Source organism: Staurois parvus, unplaced genomic scaffold (genome assembly GCF_062004578.1).
Source record: "Staurois parvus isolate SC_StPar_1 unplaced genomic scaffold, SC_StPar_1.0 ptg000171l, whole genome shotgun sequence".
NCBI lineage: Eukaryota > Metazoa > Chordata > Amphibia > Anura > Ranidae > Staurois > Staurois parvus.
Window position 1 is genome coordinate 1,336,012 of NW_028317967.1, and position 17,516 is coordinate 1,353,527.

A 17,516-nucleotide genomic window follows, 5' to 3' on the forward strand; every position below is an offset into this window, starting at 1 on the left:
TGCTTGATATTACGGTGCCTTTAGATTTGGATTCGAATTTTATGTACAAATGTAGTAGGTGACATTACTATTTGGTACTGGACATTTACTTCTTTTTAGTCCTGTACTTTTTTTGCTGTTAACAAGTTTTGCCATAGAAGATACAATAAGTGAATTTCTAAATCCCCAATCCAGATTCTGTCCTCTGAAAGTGGCACCTTTCTATTGTTAAAAAAACTAAAATTGTGGTTTACACTGCTTGCCCTGCTCAGGGCTAACAATAGTGTTTAACCCCTTCACTCCTAAGGGTAACACAAATCATATTGCCTAAGCACAATTTTGGAACGTTGACATGTGTTAGTAAAACTCTGCATATCATCACAACTACTTTGTACATCCAGGTGGATTATACCGCATTTTTTTCAGGACAAATTGGGCTTTCATTTGGTGGTAAATGGTAATGGATATCTCCTGTTTTTTTTTATTATCAAAGGAAAAGTGGCCCAAAATAGTAAAAAAAAAGAAAATCATGTTTTTAAATTTAGCTGTGTGTTTCTTGTTACTACCATAACCTAGCACCAAAGAACAACCCAAAATAAATGTTCCAGCTCTTGACGATCGCAACGATACCATATATGTGTATGTTATTTGTTGTTTGTACCCATAGTACAGCCCAGAAACAATAGTGCACATTTTGTTTTTTTTACCTTAAACACACTGACACTAACTGATACCAATTTAAAAAAAAAATCCTGACCTTTCACCCTGACCTTGACCTTTGATCCAAACACTTACCATGGTACTGAACTAGATCAAACCTTGATCTAGGTATTTTTTCTTTATTTTTTCTTTTATTTTTTAATATTTGTTAAAAAAAAAAAAGATAAATAAATAAACATTGCTTTTTTTTCCTCTATACCAGGAGTTAGAGAGATGCAATGTATCTCTCTCCTCCATTCATAGAGAAAAAAAAACAAGGGGGGAGGGCTATACAGTGACTGATCACTGTGATAGCTAATCAGAGGCTATCACAGCAATCATGTGAATCTCATGTGGAATAGGGGTGGCCCGGGGTTCTCAGTGACACCACGGTCTTCGTGCTGGGAGCGCCATACTCCCAGCAAAAAGACAGGTACGCAAATATGCGGCCCCACAGAAAAAAGCCCAGTTCTGTGAGGCCGCATATTTGTGTGATGTCGGCGTCAAGCGGTTAAAGAATAACCTCACTTTTGTTGAGAAAAATCCTCTCAGGGTGATCAACGTATATTGCAACTTTGTTGCAGATTCCTACCTGTTTCTGCTCTGAAGAAAAAGCTCTTTGCTCTTCTATGTCTTTTGGATACTGATTCGGAATGGGAGTGACTTTTTCATTATTGATCAGCTGGTACACTTGTAATGCTCTAATGAGAAGAGTGGCAGGGTTAGCATTCCTTTTAGAAGTGATTAACCCTTAAAGCAGCAAAGCTGAACTTTTTGTTACAGAATATGCCTAAAATGTAACATGTATCTTACTGCAGACTTCTTGGAAAACCAGTTAGCCAATTTCTCAAACAGAAAATGACATTTCTGGTGGCATTCCATGAACAATCTGTGTATACAGAACTGTAGTGTAATGTGGGTGTGGTTGACATATATATGGCTTTTTGTCTGGTGGAACATGCTGGAAAGCCATTCCGGCACCTTCGCCTAAGACTTTGAGGGCATGATGCAGTTTCCAGTGCTGTAGCAGGGAGGCCGCAGAGTGAGCTGGCCACATAAGCTGATGCAACTAAGATAGTTCTGGCTGAGAGCGGAAAGTGAAGTGATATTATCTGCTCTACACCTCCCCATGCAGACCAGATGCTCTTTGTGGTGACAGCCGCAACTGTCTAGAGGAGATGCGGTGTGGATAGCCTGTCCTGACTGTGCAGTGATCGCTGTGCTGTGGAGAAAACAGTGAAGATAAGTTGTCATACATAGCTTTTTTATTAAATTGACCATTTTTCTGGATGGGGCTGTGTCTGTTAATGCTGCTTGCTGGATATGGGGGATGTCTCTTTGCTGGTATGGGGATGTCTCTTTGCTGGATGGTGATTTTTCTTTACTGGATGGGGCCGTCTCTTTGCTGGATATGGGGATATCTCTTTGCTGGATATGGGGCTGTCTCTTTGCTGGATATGGGGCTGACTCTTTGCTGGATATGGGGCTGTCCCTTTGCTGGATATGGGGCTGTCCCTTTGATAGATATAGGCTGTCTCTGCTGGACTGGGATGTCTGTTTGCTGGAAGGGGCTGTCTTTGCTGGATGGGGATGTCTCTTTTCTGGATATAGGGATGTCTCTTTGCTGGAAGTGGCTGTCTTTGTTGGATGGGGATGTCTCTTTGCTGGTTGGGGCTGTCTCTTTGCAGGACATAGTTGCATAGTTAGTCTGGCTGAAAAATTGACACAAGTCCATCTAGTTCAACCATAAACGGAAAATAAATAGTTTATTTCTATCCTATACCTATAGTTGATCCAGAGGAAAGCAAAAAAAAAAACTCAGCAAGGCATGACTCAATTTGCTCCTGCAGGGGAAAAAAATTCCTTCCCGATCTCCCAAAAGGCAATTGGATATTTCCTGGATTAGCTTTACATATAAATGTTTGCATCCAGTTATATTATGTGTATCTAGGGAAGAATCCAGGCCTTTTTTAAAGCAATCTACTGAGTTGGCCAGAACCAACTCTTGAGGGAGTCTATTCCACATTTTCATAGCTTTAACTGTGAAGAAACCTTTCCATATTTGGAGATTAAAGCGGTAGTAAACTGCCAGAAAGAAAAACAAAAAGTCCCCTGTAAGGTGATGTTATAATGTGCTAATAATATGTGAGAGTATCTTCTAAATGATGCATGTTTAAGAGATATTCATTTTACCTACAGGTAAACTTTATTATAAGATTACCTGTAGATAAAATAAAAAAAACTAGTTTACTACCACTTTAAATCTCTTTTCTTCCAAATGTAAAGAGTGCCCAATTGTCTTCTGTAATGACCTTAAGGTAAATAATTCTACACTGAGTTCACTACATGGACCATTTATATACAGTATTTATACATGTTGATCATATCCCCCCCTTAATCTCTTGCCAAGAGAAAATAAATTCAGTTCCTCTAATCTTTCCTCATAGCTGATCTCCTCCATGCCTCTTATCAGTTTGGTTGCCCTTCTCTTTACTTTCTCCAGTTACCCAATATCCTTTCTGTGAATTGGTGCCCAAACCTGAACTGCATATTCCAGATGAGGTATTCTTACTAATGATTTCTACGTGGCAAAATGATATCTCTCTCTTTGCAGTCCATACCTACCTATTTTAATACAAGAGAAGATTTTGCTCACTTTGGAAACCACAGCTTGGCATTGCATGCTATTAATAAGCTTGTGATCTACCAGAACACCCAGATCCTTCTCCATCATTGATCCCCGTAGCTGCACTCCCCCTAGTATGTATGATACATGCATATTTTTAACCCCCACGTGCAGAACCTTACATTTATCAACATTAAACCTCATTTGCCACATAGTTGCCCAATTAAACAGTGCATTGAGGTCGGCTTGTAAGTTGGACTTGGTGTCATCTGCAAACGCTGAAATGTTACTTTTAATCCCAGACCCTATATCATTTATAAATGTATTAAAAAGTAAGGGTCCCAACACGGAACCTTGGGGTACCCCACTAACAAGCTAGACCATTCAGAGTATGAATCATTAACCACTACTCACTGAATACGGTCTTTTTTAGCCAGTTTTCTATCTATTTACAAACTGATTTTTCCAAGCCTGTAGACCTAACCTTACATGTTAGACTTTGTAAAATATCGTATCGTCTCGATATTTTATTAACTTGTATTGATGAGAAATGTTTAGATAGAAAGTCCTTCCACTGCTTGTATAAAACTCAAAAAGATGATTTAATAATAACGTTGCATAAAATTAGAAATAAAATATTGGCTTACAGAATGGTTAAATAATGTCCAAAAAATATAGTTAAGTTCTTGATAATAAGATTGTATATATGTATATGTGTGTGTAGTGTGTGTGTGTCTCTCAAGGCTTCAAGCAATGTGAGCATAAAAAGTCTTTGTTTCAACTCTTAAATGAGCAATCCAGCCCCCACCTTTTCCTCAAAATGGGCTGATATACTTGTAGTCCCACAAAGATAATTGGAAACAGATGTATATATATATAACAAACCCTCCAGCCTACTTCTCTCAAAGTCTGAGTGTAACTTTATCTCTTACATAGATGGGGGAGGATGGTAGACCAATTGCTACCATATGTGGCTTGAATGTAAAGGAAACCCAAGATATATGTTCATATATAAATTCACAAACTATGAAGTCTAATCACTTACTTTTCCCAATCTAGAACAAATATAAATATAATAACTCAATTATTCTATTAAGAGCCAACTCATTCATACTTATGTTAGTACTGTTAATAAGAAGATATTAGATATTTAGGTTAAGGAAAGCTTCTAACATTTCCCTCTCAAAATGATCGATTTTATCGAATCTTAATCATTTTCCTTATCTTAATCCATTTATACACATTCTCGTCACTTTCGTATCCATTCAAGCGTTTTTGGATCTTAAGATAATTGATCTGAACATATCTTTAATTTGATTCTATAATGGGAAAACAAATTCTTTGATAAACCTTTTGTTATGTATCACATAAAAATATTTTTACCCTTATTATTTTCCTTTTACCAAATAATTCATCCCCTTAATAAATGTATAACTGTAACATTATAGTACAATACAGGCAGTCCCCGGGTTACGTACAAGATAGGGACTGTAGGTTTGTTCATAAGTCGAATTTGTTCATAAGTTGAATCAGGCACTTTTATAAGCACTAACTACTAACCAAACGACAGGATATTAGATTACGTTTTTGTAATAAGGTTACAGAAAGCAGTAAAACCTCAAGAGGCTCTAAACTGGTGTTTTGCATAAGAACTGCAGCTTGGACACATGTTTGCCTTAACATATTTAACTTTTATGTGCATGTAAATGTTTAAACATCAAATTCAACATTCAAATATTATACTGTAAACTCTTGTACAGTGTAGAGTACAACTTTAAACTATCTTGGCTAAACTACACTGTACTGTAATGTACTGTATGAGAGAACTCTGCTCTCCTTTACACAGCACACGCTGCCCCCTCCCCCCTGCACAGACGGAGGATCACTTCAGTGAGCAGCCTGACAGCCTCTCCTTTCCTCTCCCCGGAGGTGCAGACAGACAGTCTTAAATCACTTTGGAGATAGTGGGCAGACACTGCTAGCCCCACAAGTAACGAGCAATGGATGTCTCTGTCTCTTATGTCTCTCTGATGTCTCTTATCAGCTAGTCTCTTATCAGCTTGCTGCACAAGAATGCTGACAGCTTGACTTCCGGTCCCGAGGGAAGTGTACGTAAGTATGAGTATTACGTAAGCCGAATGTACTTAACTCGGGGACTGCCTGTACTTTAAAATATGTCACTTAAAAAAAATAGATGTTTCATATTTTCCCTCCAAAATGTGTGTAGCACACAATTCTATAATCCATACATTTTTTCAAAATACCTTATTAACATTTAACCATAACATATGTTCTCTAACTTCAATCCATACATGTATATCAAATGATTTTTTTTTTTTAAACATACGTATAACACGTAATAACATGTAAAGCTTGCCTAAATTTCTCTATTTGGAACCTTAGAAAAACTTATCTCTAGCTTAATTAACAACAGATGTTCTAACTAAGTAGAGTGACTCTGTTGTAACAAAAGTTTAACCCTTTCACTTCTGAAAATACATAGTGTGTGATTGCAAATGTTCATGTGAAAACTGATCTCATCTTGATATAGTAAACATATGTCAAAATAAAATGTACACACAAAAAAAACCAATATATCTGATGATGAATGAATTATTTCATCAGTAGTCAAAAGTCAATTGTTTTATAAGTTCTTCCTCTATGAGATGCCTTGAGATGTCTTGTCTTCTTCTAGCACTCTGTAAAGTTAAAATAACTTTATTGAACATAAAAAGAACAACAAAAACAATGATGAATGAAATTCTTGTTGCAAAGCTTCTTCCAGAATAAATTTCCTTCTTGGAAAATGGATTATCATCTGAAAGGTTTAGAAATATTTGAGTTTTCTTCCTTTAACAGTTACTCTTAGGTCATTTCCTGTAACAGAAATGCAGTATCATTATTTTGGCATTGATAATTTTACATTGATTAATCCTCTTACATTTATCTGTTAACATTACATATCATAATCACAAACATTTCTAGTTATGACATGGAAGACATATTTTGATTATAACACTTCTTATTGACTTGTAGTGTTCTTTTTAGAATGCAGCACTTCTGCCTGACAGTACTAGGGTTGCTGATGTAAATCCCAACCATGGCATCACCTGCCTGGAGTTTGTATGTTCTCCCTGTGCTTGCGTGGGTTTCCTCCAGGTACTCCGGTTTCCTCCCACACTCCAAAGACATGTTGGTAGGAGAATTGCTCCTATCTAAATTGGCCCTAGTATGTGTATGTATGACTGTGAATTAGGGAACTTAGATTATACACCTCTTGAGGGTTAGGGACTTATGTGAATGTACTATATATGTAAAAAGCACTACATATAAAATAGTAAAATTGACAACGCTATATAAGTACCTGAAATAAACAAAAATAAATATAACAGGACGCTACATCTCCATTATTGGTCATGATTCAAAACCTTGGTTTCAAAACCAAAGAAAGGTTTTGTATCAACCCAGAGATGACAAAGGATTATGCCTTTGATCTTATCTCTATAAAATTGGAAATATGCGTAACTGTATTTTGTGTTGGCTTACTTCTTGTAGTGTAAGACTGATCTGCAGTAATACATACTGGTTTCAAACTTTTCTCAGTTCCTATGTTGAAAACATGAGGTACAAACTTCTCACCTACAGCTGTACAAACATGTGTTGGTATGTTTTCCTGAAAATGTCTTTTTGTTACATCTATCTGAATGTGTTTGGATGATAGTGTTTTGTACCATATAGGATAATTTTCACGATAATTGTCTGTTGAACCATCTTCCTCTAGGAGTTTCAGTGATGAATCAGGTGTCTGTAATATGATCTTACTTGATCTCACAATGTATTCAGTTATTTTGACTGCAAAGAAAACACTTAACAATTTTTTCATATGTGCATCAAAGTTTTTCTCCATATTTTTTAAAGTTCTTGAGAAGAAACCTATTATTTTCTGATTACCGTCTTTTAATTGTGACAAAGTTGCTGAGATTGCATTATTGGAAACATTGGTTTCTAAAACAAAAGGAACTTTACTACAAAACTCAACAGTACTTAATGTAGTAGCATTCTGCAAATCCCATTTCAATAGTTCAAAAGCTTCTTTCTCAGTTTGATTCCATTGATCAAACACACCAGCTTTTTGTCTCAAACGATCAAATAATGATCTAGACTTTTCTGCAAAATTGGGTATAAAATCTTTACAATGATTTACTTCGCTCAAAAACTGATGCAAAGCCTTGCGATTTGTTGGAATTGGATAAGCAGAAATAGTTCTAACTTTTTCTTGCAACATCTGTCTCTGTCCATGACTAATTTGCATATGAAGGAATTCCACCTGTCTTTTCATCAACTGAACTTTCTCTGTATTCAATTTCAATCCTGCTGTATGTAACAACGTAAATATTTCAGACAAAAGAGTGATATGTTCAGTTCTATTTTGTGTAGACAAGAGAAGCTTGTCTACATGCTGGACAATACATTCTGGCCTAGAGAATTTAGATAATATTTTTCCCAAATACTCATGAACAATCCCATCACTTAAATCTAAGCCTGGGGCTAATCTTGTGAATGTATAAGTTTCTTTGTTGAAGCTAAAGGCAAGTTTATATTGACAACTCTTAGCTAAGGGTACTGACAAATGGCTATTGGCAATTTCAAGTACTGAGAATATTTTGGCCTTGGCATCCAGATGTGACATTATGTTACAATCAGGAACAATAGATCTGTTATTTGTGATGCATTTGTTCAATGTCCTGAAGTCAACTGATAAAGAATATGAATTATCAACTTTGATAGGCCAAATACAATTATTCACCACTGATTGTACTTTCTTTAAAATTCCTTGCTGTAAAAACTCATCTATAATGGAAGAAATTGGATGAAGTGATTCTAATGGCAATTTGTATTGAGGTTGAGGCTTAGGGTCTCTACCTTCAATGACAACTTCAAAATCTGTAAACAAACCTACATCATTTTTGCTTTGACTCCAAAGTTCTTTATGTGATGTAACCAATTGTTCCAATTCAAGATTGGTTCCTGTATGTGGCCATTTATGATCTGAAGACGTGTCAGCAGTTGCTGTACAAATACTTCCAACATTACCGTACATGGAAGAATCAATTAATGTTGATTTGGGCCTTCCACTTTCATCCAATAAATGTGGAGCAACATATTCCAACAGTAAAGAAGAAGAATCTCCATTTGATCCTGATTTAAATTTCGGCAATGGCAATAAACCATTCCTATTAATGACAACAGCACTGTTTACCATATTGTTTAAGCTGTTGTTAACTCTCAGTGAACTGATCTTTTTAACTTCGGAGGCATAAGGCAACTCAGACAGACTATTGTTGGAACATGGAGGAGCAGATTGTTCAGAAATTATATTTTGGTCTTCTAATTCCAAAGCTTTTCTTTGTAAATCTAATTTATAATGAATACAATCTCTTTTCAAATGACCAAATCGTTTACAATAGAAACAAATAGTATTTCCTGTCTGCTCTGAGACTCTCGTCCTGCCTGTGACGTATTCATCATCATAACTGGGTGTGGCTAAGCACATGGTCTCTCTCTGTTCTCCATTTTGAACAATTAAACTTTCCTTCTTCTGATTGTTTAATTTAAGTTGTCTCCTAACTGTATCAATAACTTTGGCTGCTTGATCTAAATCATTTTTTCCAGTAGCAATAATAACAGATGCTGGATCAAGATACTTGAATTTTTTAACAAAAGCATTTACCATAGAAGGAGTCTCATTGTCTAAATTAAATATCATTTTGTATACTTTAGAAAATCTATTTTTAAATTCAAAAGGATCATCATTAATCGTAGCTCTTAAGGAGTCTAAGATTTCCAAAGAAGGAGTTTCCTCTCCAGTAGTAAATTTCAATAATTGACGTAGTCGGTCTGATGCATTGCTATGCATTTCCTCATCATCCTCAATATATGGCGTTTTGATTAATCTACATGCCATAACACTGGGGAGCCATAAACAGAATAGAAAATTTCTTTGCTCCTGATTTAAACAAAAATTATTACAAAAATTTTCATAAACCTCCATGTTATAGAAAGCATCGGCGTCCATATCATAGGCTGGCATATCCTTCAAAATTTTCATGAGCTGATCAAGGATTTTAAGATTAAGTTTTGCAACTTTATCCCTTAATTTTCTCTTACACATTTCTTCCTGATCTACAGGGTCTCCTTCTACAGACTGGATCTCTGGTACAAAAGATTTTTGTTTCTCTGCCTTAGTATTCACACAAATTCTTTTTACATCATTCTGCAGGTCAGATAACTGAATGTCTTTTGTTTGAATTGCGCTTTGCATATCATCAATTTGCTCAGTCAAAATCTGGCAATTAGCACATACACTGTTCTGATCTTGCTTCATTACACAAACAGCAGTCTTAGGAACATCAAAAATCATGGCATTAAAAACATTAACTAACTTCATTACATTTCTAACTTGTTTGCTCAGTTTCTTAAAGGAAAACTTAGATTTTTCTATCTTACTATTAGCCTGTAAGCACTCATTATACATGTACCGCCAAAGTTCATTATCTTTAACAAATGTAGACAGATTCTTGAATTCTAACTTACTCTCTCTAGATAATTCATCAATAAAATCCATTACTTACCGATTAAGAAGGTCTTTCTTTACATAACGCGTCTTTTCTCTCTTGGCGGGAAATGACATCACCAAGGAACAGCGTTGCTTGCAATTGCGCAAAATTCTCACCAATTCTGCTTTTAGGTTCTCGATTATGCCGACGATTCATCTGTTGCAGACTTTACTTCTCCTGAAAGCTTGAGTTCATATTTTGCTGAGTGTGCAAACCTCTTCCCTCTCATCAAGATGAAGAAGAAAAAAGTCAAAAATAAGCGATCGGCGGAAACGAATCGAACTGGAGGCTCGCCACTGTAAAATATCGTATCGTCTCGATATTTTATTAACTTGTATTGATGAGAAATGTTTAGATAGAAAGTCCTTCCACTGCTTGTATAAAACTCAAAAAGATGATTTAATAATAACGTTGCATAAAATTAGAAATAAAATATTGGCATACAGAATGGTTAAATAATGTCCAAAAAATATAGTTAAGTTCTTGATAATAAGATTGTATATATGTATATGTGTGTGTAGTGTGTGTGTGTCTCTCAAGGCTTCAAGCAATGTGAGCATAAAAAGTCTTTGTTTCAACTCTTAAATGAGCAATCCAGCCCCCACCTTTTCCTCAAAATGGGCTGATATACTTGTAGTCCCACAAAGATAATTGGAAACAGATGTATATATATATAACAAACCCTCCAGCCTACTTCTCTCAAAGTCTGAGTGTAACTTTATCTCTTACATAGATGGGGGAGGATGGTAGACCAATTGCTACCATATGTGGCTTGAATGTAAAGGAAACCCAAGATATATGTTCATGTATAAATTCACAAACTATGAAGTCTAATCACTTACTTTTCCCAATCTAGAACAAATATAAATATAATAACTCAATTATTCTATTAAGATCCAACTCATTCATACTTATGTTAGTACTGTTAATAAGAAGATATTAGATATTTAGGTTAAGGAAAGCTTCTAACAGACTTTGATCCCTTTTTACATATAGACACCACATTGGCCTTATGCCTGTCCAGTGGTACTATGCCAGTCATTAAAGATTCCTTAAAATGAGAAACAATGGCTTTGAAATGATATAGATCAATTATTTTAGGACCTATGGGTATATGCCATCCAGTACCTTATTCACCTTTTATTCTGTGTAAATATTTCTGAACTATATCAATTTTGAGCCATTGTGGATCATTTGTGGCTGTGTCAATGCCATGCCCATTATGGACATGTGTCAATGCCATGCCCATTATGGACATGAGTTCCTACATGCTCCTTTGTATACACAGAGCTGAAGATGGTATTTAATAAATTTGCCTTCGCCTTGTCCCCAGTCATCCACTCTAGCTTATTTTGTAAAGGGCCTATGTAACAGAACTGGACTCCGACTGTGCTAGGGTATTTCCGTTGTACTCTCGCTTCCCTGTCCGAACACAGATCCCCGGACACCACCACTGACCAAGCAGGAAATAGACCGCACCAGACTCTTCTTAAGACAGTAAGTAGACTGCTTTATTTTTACACAAACACAAGATATATACATAGGGTGGGGGAATACAACCAGGAACAGGAAGCACATCAGCAGGCCAACCCTTCAGGGGGAAGGGCTGTTGGAAACACCCCACCCCACCAAAGCAAGACACACAATAGAACAATGGGATGCAGCACATGGCAGTGAACAATGAACAACCCCCACACCAATACACAAACATTCCATCCCATAATAGTTTGCTAGAACAATGGGATGCAGCCGCATGGCAGAGAACAATGAACAATCCCCACACCAATATTAGAACATTTCACCCTGCACCCCTAACAGGCACAGGGTGCCTTAGACATAAGAGGAACAGAAGGAGCTGAGACAGGGGTCCCCCCCACCCCCAAAAGTCACTCCCGTCACAGCCTCCATGCTCAGACCGGACCTTTTTACTATTAATATATTTGAAGCATTTTGGGGGGTTTGTCCTACTATCTTATGCAATCTGTCATTTGTTTTCAATTTTTGTGGCCTTGATTTCCTTTTTACATATTCTGTTATATTCTTTGTAATATTTAAACAATAACAGTGTTCCTTCATTTTTATATTTTTTTAAAAGCCTTTTTTTATTATTTATAGCATTTTTAACTTTGGCCATAAGCCACATAGTTTTTATTTTTGTTGCCCATGGGAATATATTTTGCAGTGTGTTTGAAGTCTTTTGAAGAACTCCTATTTCTGTGTTGGGTTCATCGATGCCAATATTACCTCCCAGTCTAAGTCTTGGAGAGCAGCCCTCAACCTTGGAAAAGTTGCTCTTTTAACTGCTTGCTGTCCAGTCACTGTAGAAAAACGGCCACAAGGTGGCACCACTGGGCAAAATCATGTTTTACAAGGTCATTTTGCAAAACCGGTAGGGGGCGCGCACGAGGCGCGCGCCCGCCCTACCCGTCCCACCGATCGTGGCAGCGGGTGTCAATCACCGGGTCCCGGCCGGTCATTACCTGTCGGGTCCCTGCGATTGCTGACAAACAGTGACACAGAGCACAGCTGCACTGTTTACAATGCAGCTCTGCTCCGTCAGCTCCTAACACACTGATCCTGAGAGCGGAGTTTATCTCTTGGGATCAGCGTGTTCCTGTGAAGCACACACCCCCTCCCCCTAGTAAAACACTCCCCCCACACAGTTAACCCTTTCATTGCCTAACAAAAGTTAACTCCTTCTTCCCCAGTGCCATTAGTACAGTGTCAGTGTTTTTTTTTTTTTTGCACTGATCACTATATTGGTGTCACTGGGGATGTCAGTGACCCCAAGTCAGTTCCCCCTCAGTATCAAAATGTCTGCAGTAGTCCCGCCATAAGTCGCTGATCACTGTCATAAATCACTGATCACCGCCATGAGACGCTGATCACTGCCATTGTTAGTATGAAAAAAAATCCCAGTATCTTTCCCGCCATTTGTAGACGCTATAACTTTCACGTAAACCAATTAATTTACACATTTTGGGATTTTTTTTAGCAAAGACATGTCGCAGAATACATTTTGGCCAAAATTTATGATGAAATGTGATTTTGAAATTTTTTTTTACTGGACATGTTTTATAGCAAAAAGTCCAAAATATTTTTTTTCAAAATTGTCAGCCTTTTTTTTTATAGCGCAAAAAATGAAAAACGCACAGGCGATCAAATACCACTGAAAGAAAGCTCAATTCGTGGGAAAAAAGGACGTAATTTGGGTGCAGTGTTGCATGACCGCGCAATTGTCAGTTAAAGTAACGCTGCGCCATAACACAAACTGCTTCTTTAACTGCTCCCTGACCGCCCTATAGCAGAAATACTGCAACAGGGCGGCATGGGTGTGCAAAATCACATATATATCCATGATTTGCGCTCCCGTGGTTTTCACGCCCCTCCCAGATAGCATCAGATTGCCGTCAGTACACCAGTCATCACATTTAACCCCTGGATTGCCAGGAACACGCTCATACACAATAAACCTCAGTTGCTAGTATAGTGTCTGAATGGATCAATATCTTTGATCAGATCAGCACTATACCAGCGTTCACATTAGTATAGCGTCCCCAAAAACGCAGCGTTAGCGGGATCAGCCTCGGCACCTGCCAACACCTGCGTATAGCCCTTTTGCTTACCCCCCCCCCTTCTTCTCCCCTAGCAAGTGCAGTGTCAGTAGGTCACTGTCACTTGATACATTGCACACAAAACCGCAGTGTTGGCAGAATCAGGCCTGATCTCTGTTAGCACTTGTCGGTAAATTTTGAGGACTCTCATATGCAGCAGAGTGCCAGTACTAGTGCCGCGCTACCTTTTGGTGAACTGGCGAGTACTAGTGGCCTAGTACATCCTGGTCTTTCACATACCTCTTAGATTGTAAGCTCCCAAGATCAGGGCCCTCCTAACCCTCTTGTATTGAACTGTATTGTTGCTGTATTGTCTCCTGTTATACTGTAAAGTGCTGAGCAAACTGTTGGTGCCATATAAATCCTGTATAATAATAATACCAGCACTGCAGTATGACTTGGTGATGTGGCGAGTCCCATAAGTCCAGTACAAGCCGGTGCGGTGGCAAGCACAAGTATTGTCCTGCAGCCACCAAGAATTCGCACACAGGCCCATAGAGCTCCTAGTATCCTTCCGGATGTGCTTGCAAATCCCAATTGACAGCCCACAAATTCTGCAGCAAGCGTACTTCCCCCATTCACTGCCCAACCCGGAATTCAGGTGGAAATAGAAAATTTAACTACTCCCCTTGATTTTTGGAGCTGTTTTTCACGGAATATCTATATGCGTTGATTGTGGATCAAAGCAATTTATATCCACAACAATTTATCGCCGCCAACCCAAATTCAAACCTTGCCAGACCAGTCGCATGGAAACTCAATACGGTTTCCGAATTTACATTTTTTTGGGGCCTAACCCTCAACATGGGCATTACTAAAAGAAATTAATTGCGGTTGTATTGGTCCGCAGACCCAATTCATCATATGCCCATGTTCTCTGCTGCCATGGCCAGGCAAAGATATGAGAGTATAATGTGTGTTATGCATTTCAATGACAATACACTGTCATCCTCGGGCTGACCCTGAATTTGATTGGCTCCACAAAATTCAGCCCCTCGCAAATCACCTTAACCAAAAATTTGCAGATGTCTATACTCCCCAGTAAAACATCTGCGTGGATGAGTCCCTGATTCATTTTTCTGGCTGCCTTGCATTCAAACAATTTCTCCCCAGCAAGCGTGCCGGATATTGGGTCAAGATGTAGAAGACCTGTGAGAGGACAACAGGCTATACTTATAAGTTTAGGATTTACAAGGGAAAAGATAGTCACGTGGAGCCCCCCGGATGCCCAGACTACATGAAGAGCAGTGGCAAGATAGTTTGGGACTTGGTGTCATCCTTTTTCCATATGGGGTACCACTTATATGTGGACAATTTTTATTCAAGCGTGCCACTATTTAGACATTTGTGTGTGCCCACCATTAGAAGTGGGTGGATGCAAGGCGGTATATTCTAATGGTGGGTATACCTGTCAGGGCAGGAGCCGAGGAACAGACAGGCAGGCCTAACAATGTAACGCACTGGCTGACGACAACCACCACCCACAGACCGAAGTCCCTCAGGGCGCGTAGTCTAAGTCCCAGGCTGCCCTTCACCAGGGCCCCTGATGGTGGGGATGGACTTGACGCAGCCAGGAACCAGGTCGCGGCCCCCGAGACACCTCAGCTGCGGTAATGGCCGCCGCCAATGGCGTGTAGCTGGTGGAAGAGTCAAAAGAGTAGTCAGACAGGCCGGGGTCAACAACAACAGGACAAACAGTACAGGACAGCAGATGAGAATCACAGGTCACGAGCCGGGTTCAGCAACAGAGGGTCAGATCAAAGGAGAATACAAAGAATAGTCAAGTCACAAGCTGAATCAGATACCAGGAGAGTCACGAGAGTCAGAACAGAGTAATAGTAACACAAAGACACAAGACACAAGTGCACAGAGCATGTGTGGGCCACAGGCTTATATGTCATCAGCCACGCCCCTCTGGGGGATGGACCTCAGAGACCTGAAGGCATAAAAGGATTCCCACCATGCACAGCAGAATCCAAGATGGACGCCAGCACATGGAGTAACATAACCTCAGGGAAAAGGTAGGACCTTGACAGTACCACACACTTTTTCTGGCAGATATTTTTTCTCTTTTTTTTTTATTCAGTCCACAGGCTGCATACAAAAAAAAAAGAACATAGCATATATACCCAACAAGGATCAGTGACGTACTGGTACATCACTGGATTTTGAATGGTTATACCAGGATGATGCCTACAGCTGCAGGCTTCATCCTGGTATCGTTTTTTTCAGCCGGCGATCGGCTTTTATGTAAAAGCAATCCCAGTGGCTAATTAGCTGCAGGATTGCTTTTACAACTAGTGGGATATGATGCCCCCCCTCCCCTGCTGCCTTCCACGGCCTTCTCAGGCAGTCCCGTGCCACCGGGGGAACCTGAGAATGCAGCCGGTGTTTCTGCCAGCTGACCATGGAGCTGATTGGAGACCAGAGTGGTGCCAATCATCTCTATAATCTAAGAATTCGGAAGCTACAAGCATTTCATCACTTCAGTTTCACAGGATATAAACAGCGCCATTTGTAAATTGGGAAAGCATCTGATCACACCGATTTTGGTTTGATTAGATAATGTAAGGGCAGAGGAGATACCTAGAGCCAGATAGACCCCAGATTTCTCAAAAAAGAATATATGACAATGCCCATTGACGTTAGAGGGGATATTTGCATTCCCTGTGATAGCATTAAAAGTGATCACAAAAAAAATGAAAGGTACAGTGTAAAAATAATTAAAAAAATGAAAATAACTTTAAAAAAAAAAAACTCGCCCCTCCCATGCACGCACACCTGTGTGCACAAGCGTTGACCCTGTGCCGCTATGTAAACAGCGGTTGAACCAAACATGTGAGGTATCACTGTGCACGTCAGATCAAGGGCAGTAATTCTAACACTAGACCTCCTCTGTAAATCTGAAATGGTAGCTTTTAAAGGTTTTTAAAGCGTTGCCTATGGATATTAAAAATGTATGCAGTATGTCGCCATTGCACGGGGCATGTGCAGTTTTAAAGCATGTCATGTTTGGTATCTATTTACTTGGCATACCATCATCTTTTATATCTTACCAAATAATTGGCAAATATATTGTGTTTTTGTGCATTAAAAGTAAAAAAAGTGTATTTTTAAAAAAAAAATTGCTTTTGAAAAATCGCTGCGCGAGTACTATGTGCCATAACAAGTTGCAGTACCCACCATTTTATTCATTAGGGTGTCTGCTTTAAAAAATATATAATGTTTGGGGGTTTAATTTCCTAGCAAAAAATACAGATTTTTTTCATGTGAACAAAAAGTGTCAGAAAAGGCTTGATCTTCAGGTGGTTAGAAGAGTGAGTGATGTGTGGCATAAACTTCTAATGCTGGGCATAAAACGCCCCCACCCCCCAAAACGACCCCTTTTTGGAAAGTAGACACCCCAATCTATTTGCTGAGAGGCATCTTGAATCAATAGAAGAATTTATTTTTTTACCACAAGTTTTTGGAAAATGACAAATTTTTTTTTACACAAAATTGTCATTAAATGATTTACTGCTCACACATGCCATGGGTATATGTGGAATTACTCCCCAAAATACATTCTGCTACTTTTCCCGAGTATGGGGGTACCACATGTGAGAGACGTTTTGGCAGTCTAGCCAAGTACAGGACCCCAAAATCCAATAAGCACCTTCAGGCTTTTAAAGGACTTTATTTCCTCATTACACTTCCAGACTACCTATCACAGTTTTGGAGGCCCTGAAATGCCAGGATAGCACCAACCCCCCCAAATGACCCCTTTTTGCAAAGTAGACACCCCAAGGAATTTGATAAGAAGCATGGTAAGTATTTTGCAGATCTCATTTGTTGCCACAAGTTTTTGTAAAATGAAAAAAAACAAAAACATATTTTTTCTATTCTTTTTTTGTATTTCAAAACCTTGTGAGAAAAAATAAGATCTGCAAAATACTCACCATGCCTCTTTTTAAATTCCTTGGGGTGTCTACTTTACAGAAA

General features: G+C 38.7%; 1 protein-coding gene and 1 long non-coding RNA gene across 4 annotated transcripts in view; one reads left to right on the forward strand and one right to left on the reverse strand.

The window, feature by feature from the left end:
- LRRC9 (leucine rich repeat containing 9) overlaps positions 1 to 17,516 on the forward strand; it is a 235,793-nt gene that overhangs the window by 107,379 nt on the left and 110,898 nt on the right. The window lies entirely within an intron of this gene.
- On the reverse strand, positions 4,975 to 10,885 carry LOC149462693 (uncharacterized). Its single transcript, XR_016312619.1, has 2 exons — positions 9,937 to 10,885; positions 4,975 to 6,181 (listed from the first exon to the last, which is right to left on the reverse strand). It is a non-coding gene; the product is annotated as an uncharacterized LOC149462693 (long non-coding RNA).